The following is a 15,483-nucleotide window of genomic DNA, read 5'->3' on the forward strand; positions in this document are numbered from 1 at the left end:
CCTATACCTAATACATTGTAACGCTATATGCATGGATAGGGGTCGCTGCCTTCGTTTTTCAGTGCGAGTCCGGTTCCGCAAACACAAACACTCCATATATTATATCCTCTAACTAAGCTTGATGTAGAGGAGTTGGCGGCATTACTTTTTACTAAGTCTAATGCACCTATTGTAATTTCTCTCATTTAATACAAATAAAAAAAAATGTAATTTATAACTGTATCATTATTTTAATTCATTTATACTAATTTTGTATAAAATATCTAAAAAAATTCGCATCCGCATCTGCGTCCGCGGATGTGAAAAAATCCACATATCCGCAACATCCCTAATTCCTACTTTTTCGAGCAATATCATGTGAAGATTTAAAAGTACTAAACCTAATTAGTATAGGTTTAGTACTTTTAAATCTTCACTGTGTTACAAAATACAAATCATGTTAATTACTTTGGATGTGACCTAGCTGAGATTGTAGGTATTACTGACTACATAAAATTTCGGCACTTGAAATTTTTCATAGACCCCCAAAATTTCAAGTTATCGTCAAAAAAAAAAAACGGTTTTCAATGTTTTCACATTTCAACGATTTTTTACTCAGTCATTTTTCGGTAAGTTTTAGATTTTTTTACGGTTCTAAACAGAGTAGTAATTGTTCTTTTTGAAAATATTTAGTCCATAAAATCTACACCCAGTTTGGGGCTTGAGCAAAATAAAAAGAGGTTGTCTGTAAAGCCGGTTTACGGACGATGATTTTACGTGATAACGTCGTCAGAAAAAAGGTTGTGTGCTTTTGTTTAAAATGAATCAGTTGAAGCGTTTACTCTTTTTAAACAATCATAATTTACAAGAAAAAGCTAAAAAAAATGCCTTTTTTTATTTTCTCATTATATTAATTTTTTTATTTTAAAAGCTTACAAAAAAAATTATGCAATTTAAAATTCAAGTATTTCTTCTTAAGAATAAAACCATATTTAAATTTTTACAATGCGCAAAAAGTATAAAAATAATTTATTGAAAACAATCATTTTCATCAAAAAAGCAAAAAAAAACATGAATTTTTATCGTCTCATGTCATTAATTCCATTTTTTCCCTAACAACCTATACAAAATTTTATTTAATATTATTTTTTATTGTCTTAGCTCAAAATATATATATCGATCAGGTCTATGAGACATCTACAAAAAGAGCTAGAATTTTTTGAACTCGATCAAATTTCATTAAAAAAATCAAAAAAAAAAAAAACATTTATTTTTATGTTCCCACGCTATGGAATCAATTTTTTTGTTTGACAATCTATACAAAAATTTACCATGTGAAAGCTTATTATTTCACCTTTCAAATGACGTATTAATCTTATTTCAAAGATGCCTACAAGAGAAGTTAGAATTTTTTAAAGTCAACCATGTCGAATTTCCAGACTGAGATTACGGTACTTCCCACACTGGTGGCTGTTCATGTTGATGATCAACAGATCTCCACTGGTGTTTTTTAGGTTTTTCGCAAGTTTCTTATTTATGTGTGATATACCAAATGAAAGGTAATTGTATCAGGGTACTCATTAAAGTTTAATAAAATTTCTATCTGCTCTTGGTCAAAAGTTATAACCTGTTGAATTCTGAAATTTTATTTTACCGTTATCTCAAAATTGTGTTTACGAAAATGATTGAAACACACATATAGTTGTAGTCATGGTCTATCATTACTCAATATACTTTATCCCTGTATCTATTAAAGAAGAAAAGATAAAAATATAAAACGATGAAAATCGGTTAAAAACGGTTAAAAAACGTGTTTTTTTAAAACTTGTTTCTTCCGTTTTTCAGTCAAAACTTTATAAACGATTCCAAGTTTTTGCACATGTATAAAACCTACATGTCCTATAAGTTTGAGATTTTTTGAACGCTCCAAAAAAAAGCTAAAAATCAAAAATTACCCAAAAATACCCCTAAAAACAAGGTGTTTTTCAAAAATTCATATTTCGAAACGCAGAGTGTTGGAAAAAAAATCCGTATCAGACCCCTAATTTTTTTTTTCCTCATCTTTCACTTGGCATCTTTAGAATTGTCAAAAAAAATTTCCTTTACCCAAAATCATCATTTTGTCATAGCCCCAACACGTGTACAGCGTTCAAACAAAACGTTATAGCTTAGTTTCAAAATTTTTTAGAATTTTTTCTTAAATGCAGTTATTCTTATGTCGTTTTCTATTGACTTTTGAGATTTTTGTGTAAAATTCTCAGATTTTCCACTGCAAATAGAATATGAAATCTAGTTTTGTAATTGTGTGCGAAATCTGTGCGTATAAAAAAAATAAAACAACAACAAATGTTCAGACAAATGTCAAACAGAGGAGTGTGTGTGAAAGTGCGTGTGTTTGTATGCGTGAATCTTGATAAAAATCCAGAATCAGATTCTTGAATCTCAGATTCATTTTTTTGTCATTTTTTTGAATCTCAGGACGCAAATAGATCATGAAATCTGAGATTTGTCCACTATTTCCCCTCTTCACCCCCCCTTTCAGCTGTCAAATTCACAAATCTCATTCTGAAATTCGTCAATAGAAAACGACATTAAATTAATTTTATCTATCTATAGCAAAAAAAAAAACAATTCTCTACGACCACGCGTTTAGATTTTAGCCCAAATTTCATCTTTCCGTTTTACCCCTGTTTACCCTATTAAATGACGGAATTTTTAAAAATCCTTCAATAAGATTAAGCTTTAGATTATTATCTTTCAAATGAGCTATAGAAGATTTTTGTATCTCTAATAGTTTATTTTTAATTCTCAATTTAAATTTTTTGCCCCACTGCGAAAGTGCGAGAGTGTAACGCTAGAAAATGGCGTCACTTTTTTGTGGTGGCTGCCATGGTTCATCGATTTATAAGACGTTATCACGTCAAAAAATATTTTCAAAAAGAACAATTACTCCTCTGTTTAGAACTGTAAACAAATCTGAAATTGACCGAAAAATTACTGAGTAAAAAATCGTTGAAATGTGAAAACATTGAAAACCGTTTTTTTGACTATAACTTGAAGTTTTGGTGGTTTATTTTAAGTGCCGAAATATGATGTACTCAGTAATACCTAAAACCTCTCTTAGGTCATTTCCAAAGTAATTAACATGATTTTTATCTTGTAACATAGTACTATCTACTCATAAGTCAGTCTACCACCTACAAATCCAAAGGAATCCGGCTAAATGTAAAAAATCAATTTGCCCCTAGCGGCAGTATCTAAAATGAATAAACTTCCCTTAAAAAAATCCCTTTCCATCTCCACAAATATCAATCTGGCAACGCTTCTCCACTAGAAAATGACACATCAAGAAAAATTTCCCATCAAATATCTTATTAGAACTGTCAAACTACAAAAATCGAAACAAAACCGAATTGAAACACCAAAAACGAAGAAGAGAACCAGAGCCACACACAGCAAGTAGAAAAAATAAGGAAAAACGTCGTCAAAAAGTGATTTCGCTGTAATTTTTCCAATTCCCAAAACGATTCGTGCGGTCTTCTTCGTGGTTGTTTTTTTTTCTCGATTTAAAAAAATAATATACAATATAATCAGTTGTTACCAATTAACATCAAAACAATTTTGCATTTCATCAGTTAAATCCAATTTGCATTTATATAAAAAAAAAAAAACTCGAATCCAACTGAAAAAATTTTTATCTGTCAATCGGGGTTTTTTTTCTTCTTTGCTCTCTGCTCTGTGTGAAATCGAGTTTTTTTTTTTCATTTTTTTGCACAATCATTTTCGAGTGGAAAAATCATTATAATTTTGTGCAGTGTTGACCCATTTGAGTGCATACGCTTTAGACAAATCGAATTTCGAATTTTTTTTGCAAGAAATCGAAGTCATTTGTGGATTAAATTAAAAGTTGCAAGGCGAGATTATTGATTCCGCATTAAGGTTAGTGCAATTTTTCTTCTTTCATTTCTCTCTCTCTTTCGCTCTCTCTTGTGTTCTTTTCTCTTGTTGTTTCGTTTTGTTCGTTCTTTTCTATGCCATCGCCATCTGTCACCTCATCTGTCATCCCCCCACTGACAGTCCCTCGACCCATTTCCATTTTGCATTTGCCCACCCTTTCACCTTAATGCCGCATATTCATCGTCTTTTCGTCTTCTCCCATTCGCCATTTATCCGCTTTTTGGCATTGCTAGTGCCAGCCACCCCCAGCCCCAATGACAATGAATGAATCGCGAAAAACAGCCGCTGTCGCTGACTATGCCCAAGTTGTAGAGAGCATTGTCAAGCGGGAGCGAAGGAAAATTCGTCGTCGTCGTCGTCGCCTCGTTGCTTAATTAATTCGAACTTCAAGCTCGAAACTAGGCGATGACCAGTTTAGCTTTGATAGTTTGTTAAGCGAGAAACGAGAGGAAGTAATCCCAAACCAAAGTTATGTAATTTGAGGTTATAGCGCCGACAAATGGGTGCTCCTCTTTGTCGTCTTTTAGCACCCAACTGGGCTCTGACTTCTGTTGCAACTCTCGCTCGCTGTGACGACATAATATCGTCACAAACACCGGGCGCCCTTACGTCAATAGCCTCCTCATTCCCGGCGAAAAAAAAAGAGGGGCTGGGCGCTGGGTGTGCTTGCTTAGAATAGAGCTCGAGAGTATTGATTTTCCTCGTAACCCTATTTAATGAGTTCTGGGTTGGGGCTGGTCTAGATGGCGGCGCGGCCGGCAGCGATGATGATGACACGAGGCGGCGGCGGCGGCGAAGACTCCCGGCTTGGCTCGATTTAGTCCCGGCATTCGAGAGTCATAAAACAAAATTACCTTAAAACTAACTTTGTTGGCAAAAAAATAACATTCATTTTTATTCTTGTTGGTTGGAGTCTTTTTTTCCCGACCAAAGAGGAGACATAAAGAATTTATATATGTACCTAGCCAAAGTAAAAAGACAATTTGACGTAAAAATTCATGACTCCTTACCACGCAGGAACCGGCTTTTTGGTGAATGTCATTTTAGTTGGAGTTTTTTTTTTTGCTACTTTCTGAGGGGACAAACCAGTTTTCTTTTTGGTTCCCTTTTTTTTGCGAAAAGGACAGGAAAAACACAAATGGAAATGCTGCACAAAAAATCATTAAAATGAAGTTGGTATAGTTGGTTGCCCTAGAAATGATGAAAGTTTTGTAGTAGGTACTTGGTTCGATAGTAGTTTTGTTGTTGTAATTGTTGGGGATTCATTTAGTAGAGAAAGAAAATGGCATAAGAGACACAGAGTATAGGGACTGTTGATGCAGCACTTTTTGATTTTGTGTTTTGACAAAATTTTAGAAGAAGATGATGGTGATGATGAAATTTGGCACTTGAATTAGGTAATCCATTTTAAAAAAAAATGCAGGTGATTCTCTGAATAAGTTGTTTTTTTGTTATTGTCAACAAGGGAAGTGATTAGGTGTGTGCAAGGTTCAATGGAAATTATGGTGACAGTTAGTGGAGAAAAGAAGATTCATAGGTATTTAGAGGTTATAGTTGATGAATACATTTTAAAGTTAACTTTGAAAGTTTGTATGTAGTTGTTAGTAGAATTTGTACAAAAGCAAAGCTTAAGTATAAATTAAAGTGAAAAAGCAGGTGAACTACCGATCAAAATTTATTAGAAACCTAGTAAAATATGAAAAATGTGTTATTTTCGTAGCTGTAGGTAATCTTCGAGAATAAAAACGTAGTTTGTATAAAATTTTCCATATATGCAATTAACTCAAGCCGAATTTTTTCAATGATTTAAAAGATTTTATTAAAATAAAATAAAATTACAAGAACTTATAGTTTAGTTATGTGTCGATAAGCTCGCATAAGTTGTTTGCTAAATCACATATAGCTTCATCAATCTTGGAACCAACCTCCATCAATTGAGGAGGTGATTTCCAAAACCAGCTATCTGACCTGAAGGTAGTTTTGAGTATAAAGCCAAAAACCTTTACTTTGTAATACAGAAGATATAGAGCAAAATAATCTTCTACAAATTTATTCTTTACGAAATTTTAATAAAATTAAAGTTTTCAAAATAAATATATCTTAAGTCTTTATATTGAAAATTCCTTATTAAAAAGTCGGTATATCTGCTTTTGGAAGTATAAATGAATTATGTCTTCTTTTAGAAGTAAAACTATTAAAAAAATCTTCTTTTGTAGGTAAAATCACGATTTTTTTAAAAAAATTTTGTAAATAAACCTTTATCAATATCAGTATTTTAGTTTATAACAAGAAACAAAAATACATTTTTATAAATGAAATTAAATTAAAATGCGTTTCTGGATCGAAAGTACCTGCTCTTGTAATTTGGAGTGTCTATTTTTGTTATTTGAAAAGCTCTATATTTCATTTTTTTAAATGATAAGAAATAACAGTCTGCAAATTTTGAAAAAAAAAATTTGGTACGAAATAAGCAAAAAAATAAGTCAATTTTCGCAAAAAACCACAACGCCATTTCCATTATCCAAATTTTTGAGAAAAACTAAAAACACAGATTCTTAATATTATTTACTAGAACCCTTAAGTACACAAAATTTAATTAAAATCGTTAGACCGTTTAGGCTCTAACACGGTGTACAGATGGACGGACGGAACTAAGTAATGACGAAAACTACTTTTGTAACTCCTCCATCATCGTAATGTGGCATTTATCATACGCCAAATTGATATTTTTTATACTAAAGAGGCCTTATTGGAAAGAACATTTTGTATAGGCCATTTTGGAAAAAACATTTGGTGTTCAATAGGCTGTTTTGGAAATAAAGTCGTTTTTTGACATTGAATTACTATCTCTGTGTGCTGTTTAGAAAATTATTTTTGATTGAATCAGACGCGCGTTGAAAAGACCTAAAAAATGACATGCATATCTCATTTTCCGATTTTTTTCCGATAGCTGGTTTTGGAAATCAGCTCCTCAATTACCAAAAAGTTTTTAAAAAAAAGTCAGAAAACACTACCAGCAGGTAAACCTGTACATTTATCAGGATATAGGTACGGAGTTAGTGAACTTTCCTCGACCTGCGTTGAATTCCAAAAAAGATACGTGACTGATATATTCGAAGAGGAAACGTTGCCAATCAGCCCTTGAATTGGTCTAAAGTTTGTTTTGATGCACATTATTGCACGAAGTATACCAACTTTGAATTGATCACGAAGAAATCTGGATGGAGTCAATAGAACATGCCTGAGAAATGCTGAAGAGATGCGTTTCAGAGGAAATCTTCCTCCAAGAAATCTTGATTAGCTGAAAACTGCAGACAAAAAGAGTCGAAGGGTATTTTTCATTAAACCTTCAAAACTTAATTAGTGGAATGAACATATGATTGACAGTAGTTTCCTAATGCGCTACAGAAGGCAGTACTGTGTATTTTATATGATAACTGAAAAGAACTTTCATTTGTTTATAGTTTTTTTTTATGTATTCTTAAAAACAAGCATTATCTTAATATTAGTTTTCGGTTATTGTTAAATTGTTTATATATTTTTATTTGTTGTCACTATAGTTGCTGTATCATTTTTTTTACTTGCTATACAAACAAACACGCAAAAATTTGCAATAATAATAATGCTTTTTTATGTAGTCAATTTTCAATGCAAGAAAGAGCTCTAGAGCACCTGCTCGGAAAAATTCAAATACCTCTGACTTGCGCCGTTTTGATACCATAACTCTTGTGACCTCAATTGAAGCCATGAAAAGAAGAAAGGATTAAGTGCTAAATTTGTAGTTTTTAGTAATCGTCGTTTAAAGATTTCGGTTTACAACTTTTGGTAAGAAAATGAGAGATTTGGAAAAAAAATATAAAACAAAAATAGATAAATGCCGATAACACCAAAAATAAAATATATATACAAATTTCAAAAATGTCACTTAAACTCTTTTTCTTCCCAGGGCTTCAATGGTTTGTGGAATGATAAAGTTTGGTTCTGATCAAGCAAAACAAAAAATTGTTTTGTTAATGACAAAATTCAGCAAACGTAGAGCAACAAAAAACTGAAATCATCTATCAGGGGACCCAGTGAGCAAATATTTGGTTCCAAACGATACCTGTGAATGTCGCTCACTTTTGGGCTTATTGCTTGACTAACATTATGTGATACATATTGTGCTGGAATAGCTTTGACATTTTATCCTTCTTCTAAGGCAGAATTTATACAACATATTCAATATAGTTAATTGTCGGATAAGGTTTTTAAAAGTTTTGGTATATTTAAATGGTAGGTACATTCAGGGTCGATTATGCCAACATTCGTGGGCTTAGATCGAACTTCTGCGATGTGTACATTTATACTGTACAAAACAGGCCAGCTGTTTTGGCATTAGGTGAGACTCAAATAAGTGAAAATTCAGATTGTTCTGAATTTAATCTAAATGGGTATTGCTTGGTGCCATTATTCTTTTCTCACCACGGCCTCGCCATTTATATTAGAAATGATGTAGCTTATCAACTTCAACCACAATACGGCCTGTGTGTAAACACAAATTTTAATTTCATGTGGTTAAAATTCACGGTTAATAAGCGCATCATTCATACATGTTTCGTTTATCGAAGCCCCAACCTGGACAGTAATTCAACTTCTAACGAATTTGATGCCCTGTCCGACTCCATCCAAAGGATTGTTTCCCTGTATCCTCGCACTGAAATCGTCATTACGGGCGATTTCAATGTACACAATTCTTCGTGGCTTCGCTATTCTGGCCAGACAACACCCGAAGGAAGGTATGTTGAGATCTTCGCTGAGTTAAACCATCTAACTCAGCTTGTCGACGAGCCAACTCGAATTTCGGACGTTGTGGGCCAAGCTGAAAACACTCTAGACCTGTTTCTTACCTCGGACCCTGATAAATACACTGTTAGTGTATTATCGCCTCTAGGCAAGTCAGATCATTGTGTCATATCTGCAAATTTTTCATATCTCAAAAATCCAGTTAAAGAAAAATCACCAAAGAGAACTGTTTGGCAATACGAAAAAGCCAACTGGGAGGGACTCAACGGTTTCTTTAATAACTTTAACTGGTCGCTATGCTTCCTCGATAGTGACGTTGATTCCAGTGCAGATATGATCACAAATTTAATTCTCTCCGGAATGAGAAATTTTATCCCGAATAGGGTTAAAACAATCAAACCGAAAGAGAATGCATGGTTTGACTCGAGCTGTAAAGAGGTTATCAGGAATAAAGAGGTAAGCTTCCGTTGTTATAAAGCCAATCCCACTGAGGAAAACCGGAAAAAGTTCAAACAGGCTAGAAAGGTCAGCAACGCCCATATCCGACGAACCAAATTCCTGCATGATCAAAAATTAAGACAAAAAATACTTCAATGTCCCACAGGGAGTAAAAATTTTTGGTCATTTGCTAAAAACATTAAAAACTCTTCGTCATCTGCGGTTCCAACGCTTGTCTTCAATGACACTCCCTTTGTAAGCTCTGTTGAGAAAGCTAATCTCCTTGCAAAGCAGTTCGCTACCAACTCTACACTGCCAGATAGTGTCATGACTCCTCCAGTACTTGAGTGCGTAAACGGTTCCATGGGACGAATCTTCTTTCGCACTCGTACAGTGGCAAGAGTCCTGAAAGAACTTGACATACACAAATCCGCTGGCCCGGATAGTATCCCTCCCATCGTTCTGAAGAGGTGTTCTTCCACGCTGGCAAAACCACTGCGTAAGCTTTTTCATCTGTCCTACTCTACTGGACTCGTTCCGAGTGGATGGAAAACAGCATTTGTCCAGCCTGTCCCTAAAAAAGGCGAATCCTCCTCACCCTCCAACTATCGACCAATTGCACTCACGTCCCTTCTTTCCAAGGTCATGGAAACGCTGATTAATTTCCAGCTTAAGAAATATCTTGAAGAACGGAAGCTTCTTAATGACCGGCAGTACGGCTTTCGTAGCAATAGGTCCACTGGTGATCTGATGGTATATCTCACCGAACAGTGGAACAAATCTTTGCATCGTTTTGGAGAAAGCAAGATTATTGCGCTTGATATTTCAAAGGCATTTGATAGAGTTTGGCATCAAGCTCTCTTATCGAAAATGCATGCATTCGGTATCGATGATTCTCTTCTTCATTGGATTAGAAATAACCTTTCGGGCCGTTCAATACAAGTCGTATTGGATGGTTTCAAGTCTGAAATCCACAAAATAAACGCTGGTGTGCCCCAGGGCTCCGTTTTGTCTCCGACTCTCTTTCTCATTTTCATTAATGATTTGCTCTCTGAAACTTCTAATCCATTAAATTGTTTCGCAGATGATAGTACCCTCAGCTTTTCATATTCGTTTGAAGATTCACACCCATGTCCTTCGGATGTGGATTTTCAACGACAAAATATGATAAGCTCATTAAATTCTGACCTTGACAGCATTGTTCAATGGGGAATAAGAAATCGTGTAGAATTTAATGCTTCAAAAACACAATGCTGCTTACTATCATTAAAACGGAACCTTCCACCCATGCCACTATCAATGAGTGGCACTTGCATCGAGGAAACTGAGAAACTTTCCATTCTCGGTATGAGTGTAACAAACCACCTTCTGTGGAACGAACACATATTCGATGTCGCCAAAAACGCTGCGAAATGTTTAGGTTTTCTCCGAAGATGCAAGAAATTCTTCTCATCTTCTGATTTAGCTGTAATCTATAAAGCTTACATTCGACCAAAACTTGAATACAATTGTCACATCTGGGCTGGTGCTCCGATAACGTATTTGAGTTTCTTGGACAGAATACAAAAACGCGCTTTCAAAATGATAGATGATAGATCGATAACTGAGCAAATTGCGTCCCTAGACCACCGACGTAATGTGTCATGTCTCTCCTTGTTTTATCGCTATTTTTATAAACAATGTTCAGATGAAATAGCTAGTTGCATTCCTCCCCTGAAAAAATTTAACCGTAATACTCGCGCTTCTAGGAATGCTCATCAGTTTACCCTTGAGCCCAACTTCGGACGTACCGTCAAATACAGAGATTCTTTCTTTAGCCGCACCACACGAATGTGGAATATATTACCCGCCTCTGTTTTTCCCTGCCATTTTGATGTCCAGAGCTTTAAAACTAATGTGCATCGGTTTCTCCTTTTAAATCCCTCCCTATTTTCCTGAAGCTCGCACTGTGTTTAACATATTAAGGGTATTTAACTCCCTTTAGTGCGCGTTAATTATAAAAAAAAAAAAAAAAAAAAAAAGCAGCCGTCTACGTTACAGACTTCTGTCTCCAGGATCTGAAGTGAGTTCGTTCAGCTCAAAAACCGAAGTGAAAGTCTCTTATTCAATCGCATTATAACACGCGTTTGTGTCCGAGTTGCCTTTGCAAAAACAGATATTTCAAAATGCTGTATGATCAAAATTCTGTGTAATGCTGTACGATACTGTATGATCATAATACTTTATTTCAAAATACTATACATTCAGAATTCTGTACCTTAAAATACTGTATGAGTAAAATACTGTAATGCTGTTTTACAAAATTCTGTATCTTGAAATACAGTGATATAAAAAATACTGTATTTTTGCAAAATATTGAAGAAGTTTAAAAAATTGCCTTAATATTCTTGGAAGCTTTGAATGATAATACAATTTAATGGAATGATAATACAATTTGATGAAATTTTGAAATACAGTATTTTGACCAAACAGAATTTTGAAATGCAGAATTTTGCATTACAGTAATTTGGTCATACAGTATTTTGTACATAAAGAGTATTTTGACCCATACCGTATTTCGACTCCAAACCATTTTCCATTATAAAATTTTACTTCTTAAAAAATCGTACAAAATTGCAATCACAACGAATTACCTACCTATGTGTTGTGAAGCAGCTCCTATCCCAGGAAAAACAAGTATCGACCCTGAATAGACAGAAATAATCACTGCCTTTCATTCGAGCAAAGACACGGATTATGGTTTTGGATACACAATTCTTTTTCTATTCCAAAAAAGGAAAATTATAAATAAAATTAAATTTCTCAAACACATAAAAAAAAATTTAAACTAAATTGAACATGTGTCGGTCAATTTTCGTCCAAATTAGTACATCTTACAAAAGAATGTCGTAATGTAAAATAGTTAAGTTGGTGCGATGAATTATGACGCCTGAGGTCTGGGATAGTATCGCAGCCTTTAACACCTAAAAATATTTGTTTAGGGATATTTCCTTTTGCTATGAATTGACAAAGCCTCTATGAATAATACTGCTACAAAAAGTGCTTCTCTGCTAATGATTAGCCTTTTAGACTCAGCTGTAAATTGGAGGTTCCTTTAATCACACGGAAAAAAGCATGGTTGAAAGTTTTTAGTCACTAGGCCTTTCCAATTTTTTTTTTTATAATTTCAAAATATGCAACAAAGTTTCCGTCCGTTGATGCAAAAAAAAACAAAAAGTCATTCGGAAAACAAGAACATTTTTGAAATTTTCGATTTAAAATCATTTCCATTCAGTTGTTTTTCTTGACATCACATTTTTAACAGTAAATTATTTTTTTTGTTTTCTTCTGACTTATAAAAAATGTTAAATATTCAATTTAATGGCCCATAAAATAGAAACGAGGTGATAAATAATTTGATTTGAAAAAAAAAAAAAATTGCATTCATCTTATTTGTAATCAACGATTAACCGCATTATTTAATTTATATTATGAAAAATCATTTTCTTTGTTGTTCGAATTCATTGCTGTTGTCTTCAATATGCATAAACAAAAACCCACATTACCCTACAAAAAAAAAAAAAAAAAAAAAAAACAATAAAATCTCATTAAAATAGAGTCTAATAGAAATAGATTTTTGCCGATCGTTTTTCTACTTGGAGATTTATTATCCATCCGTTTAACAACATTTTTACCCCAGTCAGTTATAGTCAATGCAAAGCCTCCTTTTGCCCCCCTCTTCCCCCTCTCAGTGTCATTGTTTTGTTTTGACCTCGAAAATCACTGTGTTTTGCACAAAATGGAAATACAAAATGAGAGATGAGATAGGAAAGAACATGAGTAAAACAAAATCTGTTCAACTATCCATAAAGCTATTAAAGTGTTCCCCACTGTATTTAGAGGAAAAAAAAATAGAAGAACAAATAATAATAACGAACTAAAAATAGACTCAACCCCGCTGACAACTAACCAACCAACCAAGCCCTCTTCTTACTTTTCCATTCTTTTTGTTTTTTATTTTCAAATTAGAGATGTAAGAGTTAGTAGTTGGGTTATGGTTAGTAGCACATTATAACTTTTTTTTTATTAATGTTTGTAGATTTAAAAAAAAAAACTTTATCTCTTAAGAAAACCTTGAGAAATGTTGGATGCAACCAGTATAAAAATAACGTATAAATTAGAAAAAGTTTATGTTAACTTATCATTTTCATCAAGGCATTTTAATTTTACTGTTTTTTTTTTTTTTTTTATTTTAACTTCAATAGAATTTAGCAGTTTATTGCTGAATGCTTCGATTTTTGAGCAGAAAGTTTTAATTTATTGATTCCAGTTTCAAATATGGCAAGAATTACTTTCATTACCTATTATATTTTGTAAATGGCTGGGATAAGTTATTTAGTTATTCTATTTTATTAACAATTTTCGCCAATAAAATGATAGGTTCACTGGAAAAATTAACTTCTTCAAGCTCTGCATTTTGTATACTATTGGCGCTGTTAATTAGGCAAACTTTAAAAAAAAAGTGGCTAAGTGGTTATGCAAATTGTTTTTAATTTTTTTTAATAAATTTGTTGTTGAAACAAAATTTTAAAAAATTATTTTAACTGTGAGCAAACACTTGTTGAAAATTTTTGAAAACTTAAGTTTCAATTAGTAGAGTAACTAAAGCAAATTATTAGGGAACGTAGGTAATTAAAAATACTTTAAAGTCTATAGATTAAAAATTGCCGGTGTTGCCGTATTGTTTTTTAAAATTAAAATTAAATTTTTTTTGAACAAAACCATATTTTTTGCTTAAATTTCATACAACAAATGATAGCTAAAGATTCTCTAGGTAATTTAAGGAAAATATATAAAAGGCAGTAAGGGACAATCTTCCATCGTTTAAGCGATATATGCAATTTTCTAACATTCTGAACACAAACAAAATATTTTGCAGACAACGGCAATATTTTAAAATACATTTTTAAAAAGCAAGAAGCTCATTCTTATCTCTTAAATTTAAATCCACTAAATTTAATCAAGACTTTTTGAAAAAATGGTCCTCAAACTCAGAATTAAAAAAAAAAATGTTATTAGAAAAATTTAAAATGACTTTTTTCCAAACTTTTTTTAATAAAATATGAATTTATTTAAAAAAAATTTTTGCCATAAATATTATCAGTTGAATTTCGAAGCAAAAAAGGTAAAATATGTCACACTTTTGAAAAAAAAAATTAAAAATTACTTCAATTTCAATGGTTTTTTTTTATTAAAACTGAATTTTTGAAGTGAAATAATTAATTTTCTCAAAGACTGTGGTAAATAGGAACTTTAAATTTTTGCTATTTAACTTTCAACAGTAAGGGTTATTAAATGAATAAAAAATAATTTTATGTTTAGATGTTGAACTTAAAAAAAAAAAATAGGTTACATTTTTTTTTCAAAACTTTTATTAAAAATGAGTTCTTCGAAAATGAAATACTTTTTAATTTTTTTCATAAACCGTAATACATATTGGCATTTCCTTTTATAATTTGAAATCATAATGAATGCGGCCAAAAATATTTGAAAATAAATGCATTTTATATTACGACCAAGTTTAAAAAACGACATGTGAAAATTTTTTCAATAATTTTTTTTTTCAAAATTCTGAGTTTAATTACCGTTCTTTCAAAAGCCGTTCATTCAATTAACTTAATTTTAATTTTACATATATGACTAAGCTTCTAGCTTTTAAAAAATGTATATTTGAATATTGTAGGTGTTGCCGTTGTGTTCAAATATTTTTTTTTTTGTGTTTGAAGTCAATTAATAAGAAAATTGCATCTATCGCTTGAACTATGGAAGATTGTCCCTCACTCCCATATATTTTTTTCCTTGAATTTCCTAGATAATCTTTTGGCATCAATTAATTTATGAAATTTAAGAAAAATTTTTGAAAAAAATTTGTTTTTGTTCACAAAAATCTTCAATTAAATTTAAAAAATCAAAACGGCAACACCGGCAATTTTTAATCTATAGACTTTAAAGTATTTTTAATTACCGACGTTTGAAAAAAAGATCATCAAAATCTAAGCCGTTCGGCCGGTTTCCCTAATATTGCCAATTTTTGAGCTTTAGTTACTCCACTAAATTATTTTTAATGATTATATTCAATCGCTCCACTTAAAATAAAAATAATTTTAATAATTTTTTATTATTTTTATTATTTTTTTCTTCGTTATTTTTAATAAGTATTTAAAATAAATTTACATTAATAAATTAACATTTATCATAAATCAAGCTAAAATCTGTAAATGAGCACAAAAACTGTTCTAATTTCTTACCTCTGATCCTAAAAATAGACTATAAATTAATCATCGTCTC

General features: G+C 32.2%; 1 protein-coding gene across 1 annotated transcript in view; it reads left to right on the forward strand.

The window, feature by feature from the left end:
- Window positions 1–3,381: 3,381 nt before the first annotated feature.
- The window catches only part of LOC129916960 (E3 ubiquitin-protein ligase RNF181 homolog), a 91,999-nt gene continuing 79,897 nt past the window's right edge, over window positions 3,382–15,483 (forward strand). Inside the window, exon 1 of the mRNA XM_055997227.1 lies at window positions 3,382–3,918. The gene's annotated coding sequence lies outside the window, so the exon portion shown is untranslated. The remainder of the gene's footprint in view (window positions 3,919–15,483) is intronic.

This window comes from Episyrphus balteatus, chromosome 3, assembly GCF_945859705.1.
Source record: "Episyrphus balteatus chromosome 3, idEpiBalt1.1, whole genome shotgun sequence".
NCBI classification, from domain to species: Eukaryota; Metazoa; Arthropoda; class Insecta; order Diptera; family Syrphidae; genus Episyrphus; species Episyrphus balteatus.